Genomic DNA, 14,629 nt, shown 5'->3' on the forward strand with positions numbered 1-14,629 from the left:
AAAAACAGGAAAAAAGAAATGCTCTCAGGTATCCCTCTGCACGTCTGCGTAAACTGAGGGGGTAGGTCCCAAGCCGCACAGTACTGCCTGGCTAGAACAGGCTCCCAATTCAAGAAAATAAAAAGAAAAACAATTCAAGACAAACAAACAAAAAGCCCTGGAATCCCACCAGTGTGGCAGCAAGGACTGGGAAGCAGTTTCACATTCAAGCGGCGTTTCACAGCCTGTCAGAAGAGGCAAAAATGGTGCACAGAGCCAGGTATTTGAGAGAAAGGAAGGGGAGGGGGTGAGAGATACGGAAGAAATCTAGAAAAGCAGAAAAAAGCAACACCAGCAACCAACAAATGGCACTTAGGGAGCCGACCAGTGAGGGCGGGTGGAATCCAAGCAACACCGGGGTGAAGGTGGTGCTTCCCAGCCAAGAGACTGGCTGCAGGAAGCAGAGCAGGCCGAGTGGGGGTGAAGAAGGGTAGGGGGTGGGAAAGCGTATATCTCTGGTTACCAGTTGTTCTGTCTCCTGCTGGAAGCTCTGTGAAGCTGCTTTCTCATACTCTGTCTTCGCTGATCTCTGATAGGAGTCCAGGATGGCGGATCCGTGCTCCACTAGCTGATAGGGGACCTGTGCACGTATCTCTCCTCACTCTCTGTTCTCTGTCAGTTTCTTATTCCATTTGGTGCTTGGCTCAGTTCTTTATCTCTTCATTTGATGCTTAGGGTTTCAGGATTGCCATTTTCTCTGTTTGGCTTAGTTTTTCAGATATTTGCCGTGGAGGGACGGCGTGGTGCTTCTGCCTATAGCACCATGTTGCCTGGAAGTGCTAAAATATTTTGGGATATCAAAATATAGTTTAAAGAATTTTAAAACATGACTCTCATACAAATGGAAAATGAACACATACATGTGAAAGACTATTTTAACCCATTAAAGGGGAAACCAGCAAAATAGTAAATCTGATTAAGAGGAGACTTTTAGGAACAGCAGTTTACATCATCACTGAGGAATGAAATGCTGACATGTCTCCTAAGTTAGAAACAAAATTGGTTAATGTCCTATAAACAACAACAAACAAACAAACAAAAAACAAAAAACTCTCGCTGTCAAGTGGATTCCAACCCATAGCAACTCTATTGGATAGAGCAGAACTGCCCCATAGGGTTTCCAAGGAGCTGATGGTGGATTTGAACTGCAGACCTTCTAGTTAGCAGCCGAGTTCTCAACTACTGTGCCACTATAATTTGGGGGGTTATCTTTTCCCTTAAAAGAAATAATTTGTAACTCTATTGGGCAAAAATCTACAATATGAAACTTACCAGATTTTGGGCCCAAATCTGTAATAAATAATGTCAAACAAAAGTACATCCCCCTAAACGTATGAATGGAAGGATATGCAGCCGTTCTTTTTCTTATTTTCAAGTTTATAATAATTTTTTTTTAACTGGAAGGAAGTATTATACTTCAGAATTTTCTTCACCAGAATAATAGTTTTTCATGAGAACACTGTATGATAATAGTCATAGATTATTTCTTCAGAAACCCTTGGTAAATGAATAATTTATTTTATAATTTATAAGCCAAGTTTTTCCAATGCTGATAATCTTGGAAAACATAATTTTATATATTTTGACATGGTACCAGTAAGAATTCAAGAATAGTTTCAGTCATAATTGTTGATGAAACTAGTAGTCAAGTTTGTATCCTTGAAAATGTAGAATGTGATCCTTGTAGATTTCTGCCAGTGATATACTACAATTGTAGAGACCATGCTGCTGACATGTGTCAGACTAAGACCCTCTAAAAACTATGCATAGTATTTGGTAAATTTCTATTCCCTGGGTATAAAAACTAAAACTGGAATGTGGCCATTATATTGGAAGATTTCTCCCTCTCTCTCCGTCTTCCCTTTCCTTCTTTCTTCCTTTCTTTCTTTTCATCCTTCCTTACTAAACATTCACAGTACAGGAATTTTGGTAAATGGCCAATAAACACAGGTATATAACTCCCCTGTACCTCCGCTTCTATTTAGGAATCCCACGCAAATGACCAACAGAATATAAAAACTAGAGAAAATCTATGTATTAATATTCTATTGCTGTCATAACAAATTATCTCAAACTTAAGTGGCTTAAAAACAACAAATTTACTATCTATATTTTGTAGGTGAGAAGTCTGACACAAGTCTCTATGGGCTAAAATAAAGGTATCAGCAGGCTACAGTCTTTTCTGGAGGCTCTTTGGGCAAATCTTTTTCATTCTTTGGCTTCTGGGCCCCTTCTTCCATCTTCAAAGCATCTCTTTGACTCAAAACACAAGAAAGTGTAACATCTAATCACATCTCCCTCTGAACAGAGTTGGGAAAGATTCCAACTCATAGGAACCCTATAAGGTAGAGTAGAACTGCCCCATACAGTCTCCTAGGCTGTAATCTTTATGGGAGCAGGTGGCCACGTCTTTTCTCTGGCTGAGCAGCTGGTGGGCTCTAACTGCTGATGTTTCGGTTTGCAGCTAAATGCTTAATCACTATGCCACCAGGGCTCCTATTATATCAGACACACCTGGATAATCAATCCATGATAAACTCCCCATCTCAAGATCCTTAACTAAATCACATCTGCAAAGTCCCTTTTACCATGCAAGGTAACATACTTACAAGTTCCGGGAATCAGGATGTGGCCATGTTTGGGAAGGGGGCATTATTCTGCCTACCACAACCAGAATATGTGTTGTAAACTTCGGAAGTTACTCTCCACAGAACCGAAGCATCATTGACTTTCTGCTAGAACTACACATTGGACTAGATTAAAGCTTTATGTTCTCCCTCCTGTGAAAGTGCCGGGTGCCTGGGAAGTAAGTTGAGGAAAGCTGAACAGCCCGTAACTTGGTGAGGTAAGGGTAGGGTCATTGAACAGGATGCAGGGACCCCTAATAAGCAAGCCAGGAATCAAATAAAAAATAAAACCCAACGGCAGGTTCTGCTCCAAGAAGAAAGCCTGCACAGGCTGAGTTTCTTTCCAAAGTGGGCAGCAGAAGCAACAGAGCAAGCCCAGGTTAAAAAATTTTTCTATATTGGATGGTGGCACAAAGTTCTTTTCCAAATTGCCCAGAGATACAAGGCAATTCCATTAAAAGTAATGAGGGGGTGTTTGCAATATTAGGTATTAAAACATATTGTAAACATACAATAGTGAAAACAATGGCACCGAGGCAGGAACAGGCAGAAAGCTTTATTACAGACAAGAATTAGCATAAAAATGGTAATTAAAAAATATGTCAATACAATTAAGATTTCGGGTTTTTTTTTTCCCTTATGATTGTTTCTCTTTTCTAGATTTTTGAGAGCAAATCTGAATTATATGCAATAAAACATATACAGCATATTTTATCAAAGTGCAAATCATATGGTAACCATATTACACACACTTACAGAAACACATACACAAACATCACACCTCACACTTTTATTAAATTGAAGAATTTAGGTAGGATTTTCTTGGATGTCACTTGTTGAAATTAAAGAATAATGAGGTATGTATAACATAAAAGAAGACAAGAAACAAAGTCTCCCATTACTAAGAAGACTGGATTGTAGGAAGATTACTTTACCATATACTGCCCTACATTTTAGGTTCCTCTGTATTAAGTCAAAGCAGATCTGGCAGAGAAACACATGTTTTCATTTTGCTCCATGAAAAGATAATCTTTGCTTTAGTATTCATTATGCACAATGTATGCAAAATGCAATGAGCCAACTGACTCACACTTTGGTGTCATGCAAATAAAACCTAAACACAAGAAAGTGTAACATTTAGTCAAATGTGCATAAAACCACAAAGGCTAAGATAAGAAAATGGATAGCTAAGAAATGCAATTAGCACATTCACTGAGGGCAACCAGTAGGATCTGGAGATGAGCCATACAAATATAATTTTGTGCTTTTGGCTAAGAATAATGTTACAGTTATGGCAAATATAGGCTCGCATTTGCGGAGCAGTTTCTGCATTCTGATTAAAAAAAAAAAAAAAACAACATGAAAGCTCTGTGAAGATAGGTGGGAGACAGGCACATAGTGTGTAAAAATGTGATCTTCCAGAAAAAAGATAGGTGCATAAACTGCAATGCTGCATGATTTTTTTTTTTTTATGCTACAAATGGTGTCCTTTTCTAATATCTGAGAAAATATTATTCAATCATTCAACATTTAATCACTTAGATAAGAAATGGGCTTTCTTCATAAACACCTTTTTCCCCCAGAAAGTTGGAAAAAATATATATATAGTTATTTGTGGATTATTTCTGTAGCTGGATGCGTAGTCTTCTTTCAATCAATGGCAGTATCTAAGCATACAATATCAGTTTGAATGTTTTGTTCATTTGACAATTTAGAACTGATTATGAAATGTACAAATCTCCGATATTTAGGTTACTAACACTATCAGACCAATGCCCATTGGTCAGTTTGTGGTACTGTGGTGGCTTGCGTGTTGCTGTGATGCTAGAAGCTGTTTCACCAGTATTTTAAATACCAGCAGGGTCACCCATGGTGGACAGGTTTCAGCTGAGCTTCCAGACTAAGACAGACTATGAAGAAGGACCTGGTGATCTGCTTCTAATAAAAGTCTGTAGGCTGAGCAAATAATACTAGAAGCTGGACTATATGAAGAAGAATGCATCATCAGGATTGGAGGAAGATTCATTAACAATCTTTGATATGCAGATGACACAACCTTGCTTGCTGAAAGCCAAGAGGACTTGAAGCTCTTACTGATAAAGATCAAAGACTCCAGCCTTCAGTGTGGATTATGCCTCAATATAAAACAAAAGTCCTTACAACTGGATCAATAAGCAACATCATGATAAACGGAGAAAAGACTGATGTTGTCAAGGATTCTGTCTCACTTGGATCTACAATCAATGCCCATGGAAGCAGCAATCAAGAAATCAAATGACATAATTGTGTTGGGAAAATCTGCTGCAAAAGAACCTCTTTAAAGTGTTCAAAAATAAAGATGTCACTTTGAAGACTAAGGTACACCTGACCCAAGCCATGGTATTTTCAATTGCCTCATATGCATGTGAAAACTGGACAGCAAATAAGGAAGACCAAAGAAGAACTGATGCCTCTGAATTATGGTGTTGGTGAAGAATACTGAATATACCATGGACTGCCAGAAGAACAAACAAACCTGTCTTGAAATAAGTAGAGCCAGAATGCTCCTTAGAAACAAGGATGATGAGACTCCGTCTCACATACTTTGGACATTTTATCAGGAGGGACCAGTTCCTGGAGAAGGACATCATGCTTGGTAAAGGAGAGGGTCAACGAAAAAGAGGAAGACCCTCCACAAGATGGACTGATACAGTGGCTGTAACAATGGGCTCGTGCATAACAATGATTGTGAGGATGCCACAGGATGGGGCAATGTTTTGTTCTGTTGTACACAGGGTTGCTATGAGTTGGAACTGACTCGATGGCAGGTAACAACAATAATGCTATCAGACTATCAAGCCGTGAATTATTCCCAGTAATCAAGTTGTTTTGGGCTGTTGAGATACAGTTAGAAAATAGTATGGCAATATAGGATTACTATTCAATAGGTCAGACAGGAGTATGGTAAAATAGTGGGGCCAAGGAAAATTACAGAAAGAAGGCACCGGTTATCTGGAATATTAAAAAGTCACTGGAAAAAAATGGATGGAAGAATTTTTTCCCCCTAAACTCAGCCCTATAAGCAAAATTCAAAAGTAGTCGCTCTATTTCAGTGGTTCTTGAACTTTCTGAATTTGAGTTACCACCTATATACTACCACATGCTCACATTAATAATACAACATCTCACAAAATCTATAAAAGCAGCCATAGCCATCCCCGGATTCAAGCGGGTTGCCCTTTAGCAATGGGTCTCTGCTTGAGAATAACTGATTATTTCCCAGCTAAATGCCTTCTTAAAGACTCATGTGTCAAAGCCCTGGGAATTTCTAAGGAATCCACCACGTTACTTTGAAGCCAGCTTGAAAACACACCGACCAGCTTTTTATTTCTTTCTCTCAGCAAGTGCTAACCTGCTCCAGAGTGAATCACAGGACCCCTTTTGCTCTGTATTCCATCTGACAGACATTGCAATGACCATATGTATCTTTAGCTGTAACCAAAATACATTTTACACATTGCTCAAAATTTGGCAGCACACCCAGAAAACATTTGTGGTACATCCCCATATGCCCCAGCACGCCAGTGGAGGGCAACCAATTCATTTGCTCATTTCAGTCACATAAAAGGCAAACAAAAATGTTTGACAAACATGACCTGCCACATAGTTGAAAACAAGGGAACAAGTAACTCCTAGTTGACACTGGTTTGGAGGAGGAGAAGGTGTTTGTGAGAAGAATAGAAGATGATTTTGAACTGCAAATGCTCATGTTCTCTTTTCTGTATTTTCTTTTAATTGACGCTGAAGCATACCCAAATGTTTGTTGTTGATGTGTATTTATATGGTAGAAGGGTGCAATCTGTGAGCTACGAGAGGATCGTGACAGCTGGTAACTTATTTCTAGTTTATTAATATTTTCTAAGTATATTCTTTGAAATTACTAGTTCAGGAGGAGTTGAGAAGTTGGATAAAATTTCCTATTTTGAGCTTTGTAGTCAAAATGAGTTTGAATTCCAATTCTGCAAAGGACTAGTTATACAACCTTATACATGGTACTTAATCTAGGCCTTAGTTTTTATATTTGTGAAATGTGGATAAGTGATAAGGTTATTGAGAGGATTAAGTAAAATAATAAGTATAAATATAGCACTTGGCACAGCGCCTACAAATAGGAAGTGTTCAATAAATGTAACTTATCACCATGCTTCAGTCTAGTTAACTACATCTAGATATTTAAACAGTCAGGAGTAAGGCAAATATATCTCTGCAATCACACAATAACCAAATGCAGAAAGTCACAGATCCTGACAAGATTAAATAATCAGGATAATGGTAAACACCTTGCAGAGAACAGTCTGAAAAAAGAACATGTAAACAAAAATCATTCTGTATAAAAGATACCTATCATGTTATCTAGGATTTATGAGAGCCCAGTCATATAAATTTGTTTTTTCAGTTCTTCTGTGAAATGTTTCCATACATCGTAAGCATTGAGCAAGGACACAATGCCATGGGAGTCTCGTGGTTATGTGAAAGAAAATGATGACTATCAATAAGAATAATTATTGCTTTTCATTACTGAGTAATGATTACTGAATTCATTTGGCAAGTATCTATTTCCTGTATTTGGTATTCTACCAGAGGTAGCCAGAAAGTAGATCAACAAATGACATTTTATACATGAAAGAGTTTGGGAACACAGGCTTATTCCCAAAGAAAAACGAAGAAGATCAAAGGTTATTTTGCTAAGACATCTTGAAAACCAGACTAAGGATGTGGAATATTTGAGAGAACAAATTAGGATGAATTGGCACTTGCTAAGAGAAGTGAGGCTAGGATCCAGAAAACTGGAAGAGCAATACAACAGAGAGTAGTCTCTACCAGGGCCACTGCACTTAGCAGGTGTCAGAGTGGCCCAAGGCTGAGCTTCATTTAGAATCTAGCCTGAGTTTTAGAATCTAATTTGAATTCTCTTTCAAGCTATTGAATGCTAGCTTGGGTTTGTTTTTTACTTACTCATCTTCTACTTACAGGTTACGGGAAAATGTTAACTCACGGTTGTTTTTTCTTGTTTTCTAGGGGAAGACTGAAAGTTACAAAATAAAATGCCACAATCTCCCATGATCAGTGACAACACCTTTCAAAGGGTAAGTTCTCTTTAGTAGGGTAACCACCTGCTGTGCTTGTAGCTTCTTAAACAGTGTGGAGTTTTTTGTTGTTTTTTTTAAAGCTAAGTTCAGAAAACTGGAAGGCATAGTTCTCCTTCATTTTAAAAATAAGTCTAAGAATTATAAAATTCATGTATTTCTGATTAATTTACATAAAGGAACTCAGTGCCATTTAACGTTTAAAGGTCTTTATGGGCCTTTTAGTAATTCTCATACTTTTTTTGTATTGTACAGGCCATTTCATCCTATAAATTAGACCAATCTACCCTAAACTATCACTCCAAAGAGCTATCTTAACTCATCAACCAACCATGCTTTTTCCAGGTTCAGCTCCTTGCCCTCTAATAAAAGAATAGTGATTCAACGTAAGTAGCAAGCTTCCTTAAGTCAAAACATGACTGAACTGTGCTCTTTCCTATATTAACATTACGGATCATTGCAGTAAACGTTCCAATTTGGACATTTAAGTTAAAAACATAAAATAAATAGAAATAACATTATTCCTTCTGAATTTCCATCCTGTCCTAAATGTGAAATTACCTTTAAAGCACTGTTAGCCTAAAACTGGCCTAAAGCTAATCCAAATACTAGAGGCGGGGGCAGAGGGCAAAGAATCATGCCTACTCCAGCGGCTAGAATCTAGCAGCAAATCTTTCCCTGTGATTTAAATAATAATAATTTCTATCAATTTACTAACAATAACTGTCAATAATTTTTGGTAGTTAGAATCTAACTTTACAGTTAGATTCTTTAAAAACACTATGTTTCCAGTCGGACATGTAAAGAGCTTGGAAGTTGTCACTTCTAAACTCAGAACAAAAAGCTGAAAAACTGAAAATAAGTAACTCTCTTAAGCTCCATCAGAGAATTGAGGTAACAGGGCACAGTGCCTCCAAAACTGCAGATATAGGCATATACAAAAAATGACCACTTACCGGGAGCAAGAACCGTTGCAGCTAGACCCAGCATTGAGTAGGAATACTTAAAGGTTAATTAACTAATTGCTAGAGACTGAGTGTGTACTAGCTAGAGAGAGAAAAACTCCTGGAGACGCATCCTTGGGTAGGTCCCTACACTTGGTGAGTTTTTCCTCCAGGAGCCCCATAAGGTTGTCACTGTGAAGACTGGAAAAAAATCCCCTTGTGCTTCCCGCGAGATGGGAGAAGGTAGCCATTTTGAGATACACCCAGAGTATTCAAACCGAAAACCAAACCCGTTGCCGTGTAGTTGATTCTAACTCAAAGCTACCCTATAGGACAGAGCAGAACTGCTCCATAGGGTTTCCAAGGAGCAGATGGTGGATTTGAACTCCCAGTCTTTTGATTAGCAGCGGTAGCTCTTAACCACTGCCTCAGCAGGGCTCCGCCCAGAGTGCTCTGTTCTTAAAAAACTAAATGCAACCCCCCTCCCGTTTTAAGTGCGATAACAGAACTGCGAATGGCCAAGGAGAGAGCCTGGATCTCTCTATTTGATCCATGCTGCTATCATTTATTTACTTTTATTTCAAAATTTCCCATAATGTAATTAATGATTAAGCACGTATAACACCATGAAAGTTATATTCTATTTAAAGTAATGCACTACAATTACAAACTGAAAAAAAAAAAAAATAATAATAATGGGAAACTTCATCCGAGGCAAGGGAAGGGAAAAACAGAGTTTGAACTTTTCAGGGCTCAATTTATTTGGTCATATTACGAACACTTTGGTAGCCAAGCTGTTTGGACCTTGTTATTTGACTCTCTCTTATGCCACAGGCAGTATGATCTACACCTGGACCAAACTGCAGGTAGAATGTTGACTCATTTGTTTTCAAGAATGATTTTGCCAAGAAAGGTAGATTAGCTGATACATGTCATGGATTGATCAATAACATAAGAGTAAATTGAAAGTCTGCAGATACACAAGACCAGGCGTAAATAATTAAAATGATTTAAAATAAATTGATCTGTTGGGGAAAAAAGAAAACATTTCTGGGTCTAGACTAGATTTCTAACTCAACCCTATAGTTACATGGTCTTAGGTTGGGCTCCCCTGGAACTCTGAGACTAGTATTTGAGGTGCATGTAGTTTATTTGGGAAGCAATCCTAGAAAGCACTAGTGGGGAAGCAAGGAAGTGAAACAGGGAAAGGAAGACAATATATGATGGGTTTAACAAGCAGGTTAACACTGTGGGCAATTGTGGCTCAGTCTACTGGGGACCCCTGGGAGATGATGTAAAATAAACTTCATGGTTGTCGTATCTGGAGTTGCAAAGCTGGAGTTTGTTTGTCATTGGTTGCAGGCCACTCCCAGAGGTGTTAATTCTCCAGCACTTCTGGTCTGACTTGCTTTTTGCCATAACTGGAAAAAATCCTTAGGCAGAGATTCCCAGGTGCTTGCTGTAAGAAGCAACTCAGCTGCATAGGAATGGCAAATGCCTAAGGGCTATGGGTGGGGCACACGCAGCTGTAGTACATGTGTCCGTATGTGGTAGAGTGTCTAACAGATCAACTGACACCTCTGGACAAGTGGTGATGCAATGGAGAAGGCTGGGTTTACCGGATTCTACCTGTAGCCAGAAAAAAAAAAGAAAGAAAGAAAGAAAATATTCTCAAAATGTAAAAATAAGATGATTCTTCGAGAATGAAATTATGGAAAATAATTTTATAGATGGGTAATAATAGATTCCTCCAACCTATCTATTAGGGTGTAGCTTTAGGTGAAATCTGCCTATAACATTATGTCTAACATCATGTCTCTCTTAGTTTTCTGCTGCTCCTATAACAGAAATACCACAACGGGTGGTTTTAAAGAACAGAAATTTGTTTTATCACAGTCTGGAGGCTAAAGTCCAAATCAAGGTCTTCACAGTGTCAATTCCTTCCTTGTTGGTAACTCCAGGTATTCCTTGGTTCTTACTGATCCTCTCATGGTATCTGTCTTCCCCAGTATGTATGTGCCTTTTCTAATCTGCTTTTTTAAAAAATCAGAAATGATTAGTTTAGAAGACACCTTATATTGGTATGGCCTCATTAACATAACAAAGAAAACACTATTTTCAAACAGGATTACATCCATAGGAATAGGGGTTACAATTCCAACACACATTTTAGGGCACAGTTCAATTCATAATAATGTTTAAATCAGATTACACTGCATTACCATAGCTAAAGAAGAATGCATTTAGTCCAAAGGAGCTCTCTGGCAACAAACATGGAAGAACAGCATGAGAAGAGAAACACTTGGCAGTGCTTATGTGACTCTTTACCATGGCCTAGGCTTGACCTGAGAGAGGCATGACCCACTTTGGAGTTGGGTGGATCAGGCTCCCAGAGCCTTATATTGTTGTGTGCTGTGGAGTTGATTCTGACTCATAGCAACCCAGTAGGACAGAGCAGAACTGCCCCATAGGATTTCTAAGGCTATAAGTTTTAAGAAAGCAGATTGTCACATCTTTCTTCCAAGGAGCTGCTAGTGTGTTTGAACCACTGACCTTTTGGTTAGCAGAGCAGCACTTAACCACTGTGGCACCAGGGCTCCTTCAGAGCCTGATTAAAAAAAAACAAAAACAAAAACAAACCTGTTGCTCAAGTTGATTCCGACTCATAGCAACTCTACAGGACAGAGTAGAACTGCCCCATATGGTTTCCAAGAAGCGCCTGCTGGATTTGAACTGCTGACCTTTTTGCTAGCAGCCATAGCTCTTAACCACCAAGCCATAGAATGCTGTTAATCATGAAGGTTGTATTGCTGGCTCCTTTTGATCAGATTCATGCTCACCAAATAACCTTCTGGTTTTTGTTTGGCTTCCCAAGTTACATTGATCTACAAGGAGAAGATGTCCTAGGCACAGGATATGGATGTCTGGTCCACCTTGGTAATTTTTCTTTTTTCTTTTTAGTAAAAAGTTTTAAACTAATATGAGTTTATAAGTAGGGAATTGATGTTATGATATGGGTCATGATGAAGTCAAGGTTTTAGGGCTGGATTATAGTGACTTTACCAATATACTATGAAACCATATGATAATGTTTCTTTGCAACTATCTGGTCAACTTTTCTCTGGCACAGCCCCTATAACCCTCAGCAATGGAGACCTGAGTTACAGGAACTGGAGTATAGTAGCACCTCTACTTGCATTTTGCTAAACCCTTTATCCATTTGTATAAAATTAGACTTCAACACTGGCCATTGTAGCAATGTCTAGTATAGAATGTGCAACTCAGTTTAACTGGAAGTCTAAATAAATTGGGAAGACATTTAGTTACCTCAGTGCTCCTCAGAACCCTTAGTCCCGCAAGGTGCTTTGTGAAAGAGTTTCCAGGTTAAAAAAGTTTGGAAAACATTGCATCTTCTATTTCTATTTGGAGATTCAGAATGTATATTAGCCTTTAAAGATTTGAGAAGTCTTGGGCATATTAACTTTTACTCAGCATTTTTCCTCTCTTCCCCATCCCCTCCCTTCTTTGTTTAACTAAACATTTATTAATATCGCTTAGAACACATTTGTGGATTATCATTATCATCAATCTCTTATCCAATTTCATATTTTCAAAGTCATTTAATATTATTAAGGTTTGTAATTGGGAAAATTAATCTGTTTTTGCACATTTATAAAGGTTGAATGCATCATGATTATTTACTTTGCCTGGCAATAATATTCAAATCAATTTCTGCTTATCTTCCTTTTACATGAGGTTTGTCCTCTTAATAAGATTCAGTTTACCAAATATGGCAAAAATGCATTTTCCTTTTTCACGTACTAGAATATCTTTGCAGCATCTGGACAAATAATTTTCTTCCTGCATTTCCTAGGGTCCATCTATTTTCATTGCTCTGTCAATATGCTGGAGTTGCAAATGTAAACATTGAAATGATCTGAATTTTCCTTTAACAGAGAAGTTTCCACCACTGATATTCATTTCTCATTGTATGTTTTGCTGTGTGAACAATTCCTTTCTTTGTTCATACATTAAGGCTTTGCCAGGGGCAGACGTTTGTGGCGTTACATACTGAATGCTGTGTGTATCTCTTTCATTATCTAGAAGAAGAGCAGATAAAAACAGCACTAAACTCTAAAGGAATAAGCAAATACAAAAGGTTTCAAAAACTAACTTCTAGCTGAGGTTTCCTTCAAGTTCAATATATAGTTATCTAACACTGGGGTAGTGTGTGTGTGTGTGTGTGTGTGTGTGTGTGTGTGTGTGTGACAGAGAAAGAGGGAAAGAAAGAGTAAAAAGTTTGCCTCTCAGCCTTATTTCAAATGGTACCCTTCTCCTTGCCTTTAAAGGGAGTTTTGTAATATATTTACTAATACATTACAGTATTGAGATATCACAGTGAGTCCATCTCTTACAGATATAAGAGTTTTTAAAGTAAGAAGATAGTGGATATTTGTGGAAAAAAACAGGAAAACTTGGGTTGCGTACAACTATCTTTGTGAAAATCCTAAATGAAATTTGAGAGCATGCTTAGAGGAAGCAAAAGGAACCAAATGAGGCATCCCTATCATTAGACTCTCCCAGAGGTTGTATGATTGAGTGGATTAGGCACTTTCACTAATGAGACTCAGGCTTAATCTAGGCCTTGAAAGGGACTTGTAGAATTTGTAATAACTCTCCCTAATGTCCACAGCACTGTCTTTCTCCGTTTAGCTTTCTTTTCATTAGGCTTGTCTAAGATGAACATTAACGTGTACCACATAATGTTTATTTAGGCACATCTCTGAGGAACTCAGGACTGTGTAGATATTTTCAGCCTCCATTATTAATCACATTTATCAGTATAAAGTAGGGAGTAGCCAGGAAATATCCCCATTTTATAGACAAGAGAATAGAACTAGTTTGTTCAAGTTCACAGAGATTATCTGGAGTATGCACAGGGGCATAAACTAAATTCCCTGCCTTTATTTGCCCAAAGCTTACTAGTGCACCTCGAAAGCCTGGAGGCTGGAAAATAAGCCAATGATGTCCCCTTGGGTGCTAAAGGCAGGAAAAAGGGGAAAGTAAGGAGTAATCTCCCTCTGATATGGTAGCACTGCCATGCAGCAGGGTAGTCCCTGTACATATGTTAACTATGAATTCTGGAAATGAAGTATATCTCAAAAGGATTGAGAGTGAATGAGCAGAACTAACCCAACAATCAAGTTGGGTTAACTTGGAAGATAATTTGCTTGCCACACGCTCCTCCTGAAACTAGGACAGCCTTTCCCACCTGGTCATTAAAGTACAGGACAAGGGAAAGTCAGGAAGAGGCACAAGGATGATTTTCTGCTTTTCTGTACCAAATGAAAGCCGTAAACGGCAAAGAGAGAATTAACTATTGCTGCATTAAAACAAATGAGGTGCCCAGAAAAACTAGATAGTGCCCGGCTACCACCACTGACCGCTCTGACAGGGATCACAATAGAGGGTCCAGACAAAGTGGGAGAAAAATGTAGAACGAAATTCAAATTCACCAAAAAAAAAAAAAAAAAAAAAAAGACCTGACTTACTGGTCTCACAGAGACTGGAGGAACCCCCGAGATCACAGTCCCTGGATACCCTGCTAACTCAGAACTGAAGCCAATCCCAAAGTCTACCTTTCAACCCCAAAATAGATAGGTGTATAAAATAAACAATGTCTTAATCCTATGAACAAGTATGTTACATGGCAAAGGGGAATTAAAGTTGCAGATGGAAATAAAGTTGCTAATCACCTGACCTTAAAATTAAGAGGTTAATCTGGATTTTTTGGGTGGGCCCAATGTAACCACAAAGGTCTTTCAAAATGTGAGGACCATGCTTCTTAGTTTAATCAAGTATATGAGACCAAATGGGCAGCACCTGCTCAAAA

The 14,629-nt window shown here is 38.4% G+C and overlaps 1 long non-coding RNA gene across 1 annotated transcript in view; it reads left to right on the forward strand.

Annotated features, from left to right (window-relative positions):
* LOC111820420 (uncharacterized) overlaps nucleotides 1-14,629 on the forward strand; it is a 103,849-nt gene that overhangs the window by 24,777 nt on the left and 64,443 nt on the right. The window contains exon 3 of the long non-coding RNA XR_002823959.1: nucleotides 7,725-7,792. This is a non-coding gene — a long non-coding RNA (uncharacterized LOC111820420). The remainder of the gene's footprint in view (nucleotides 1-7,724; nucleotides 7,793-14,629) is intronic.

The sequence above is a fragment of the Trichechus manatus genome, unplaced genomic scaffold (genome assembly GCF_000243295.1).
Source record: "Trichechus manatus latirostris isolate Lorelei unplaced genomic scaffold, TriManLat1.0 scaffold00037, whole genome shotgun sequence".
Classification (NCBI taxonomy): domain Eukaryota; kingdom Metazoa; phylum Chordata; class Mammalia; order Sirenia; family Trichechidae; genus Trichechus; species Trichechus manatus.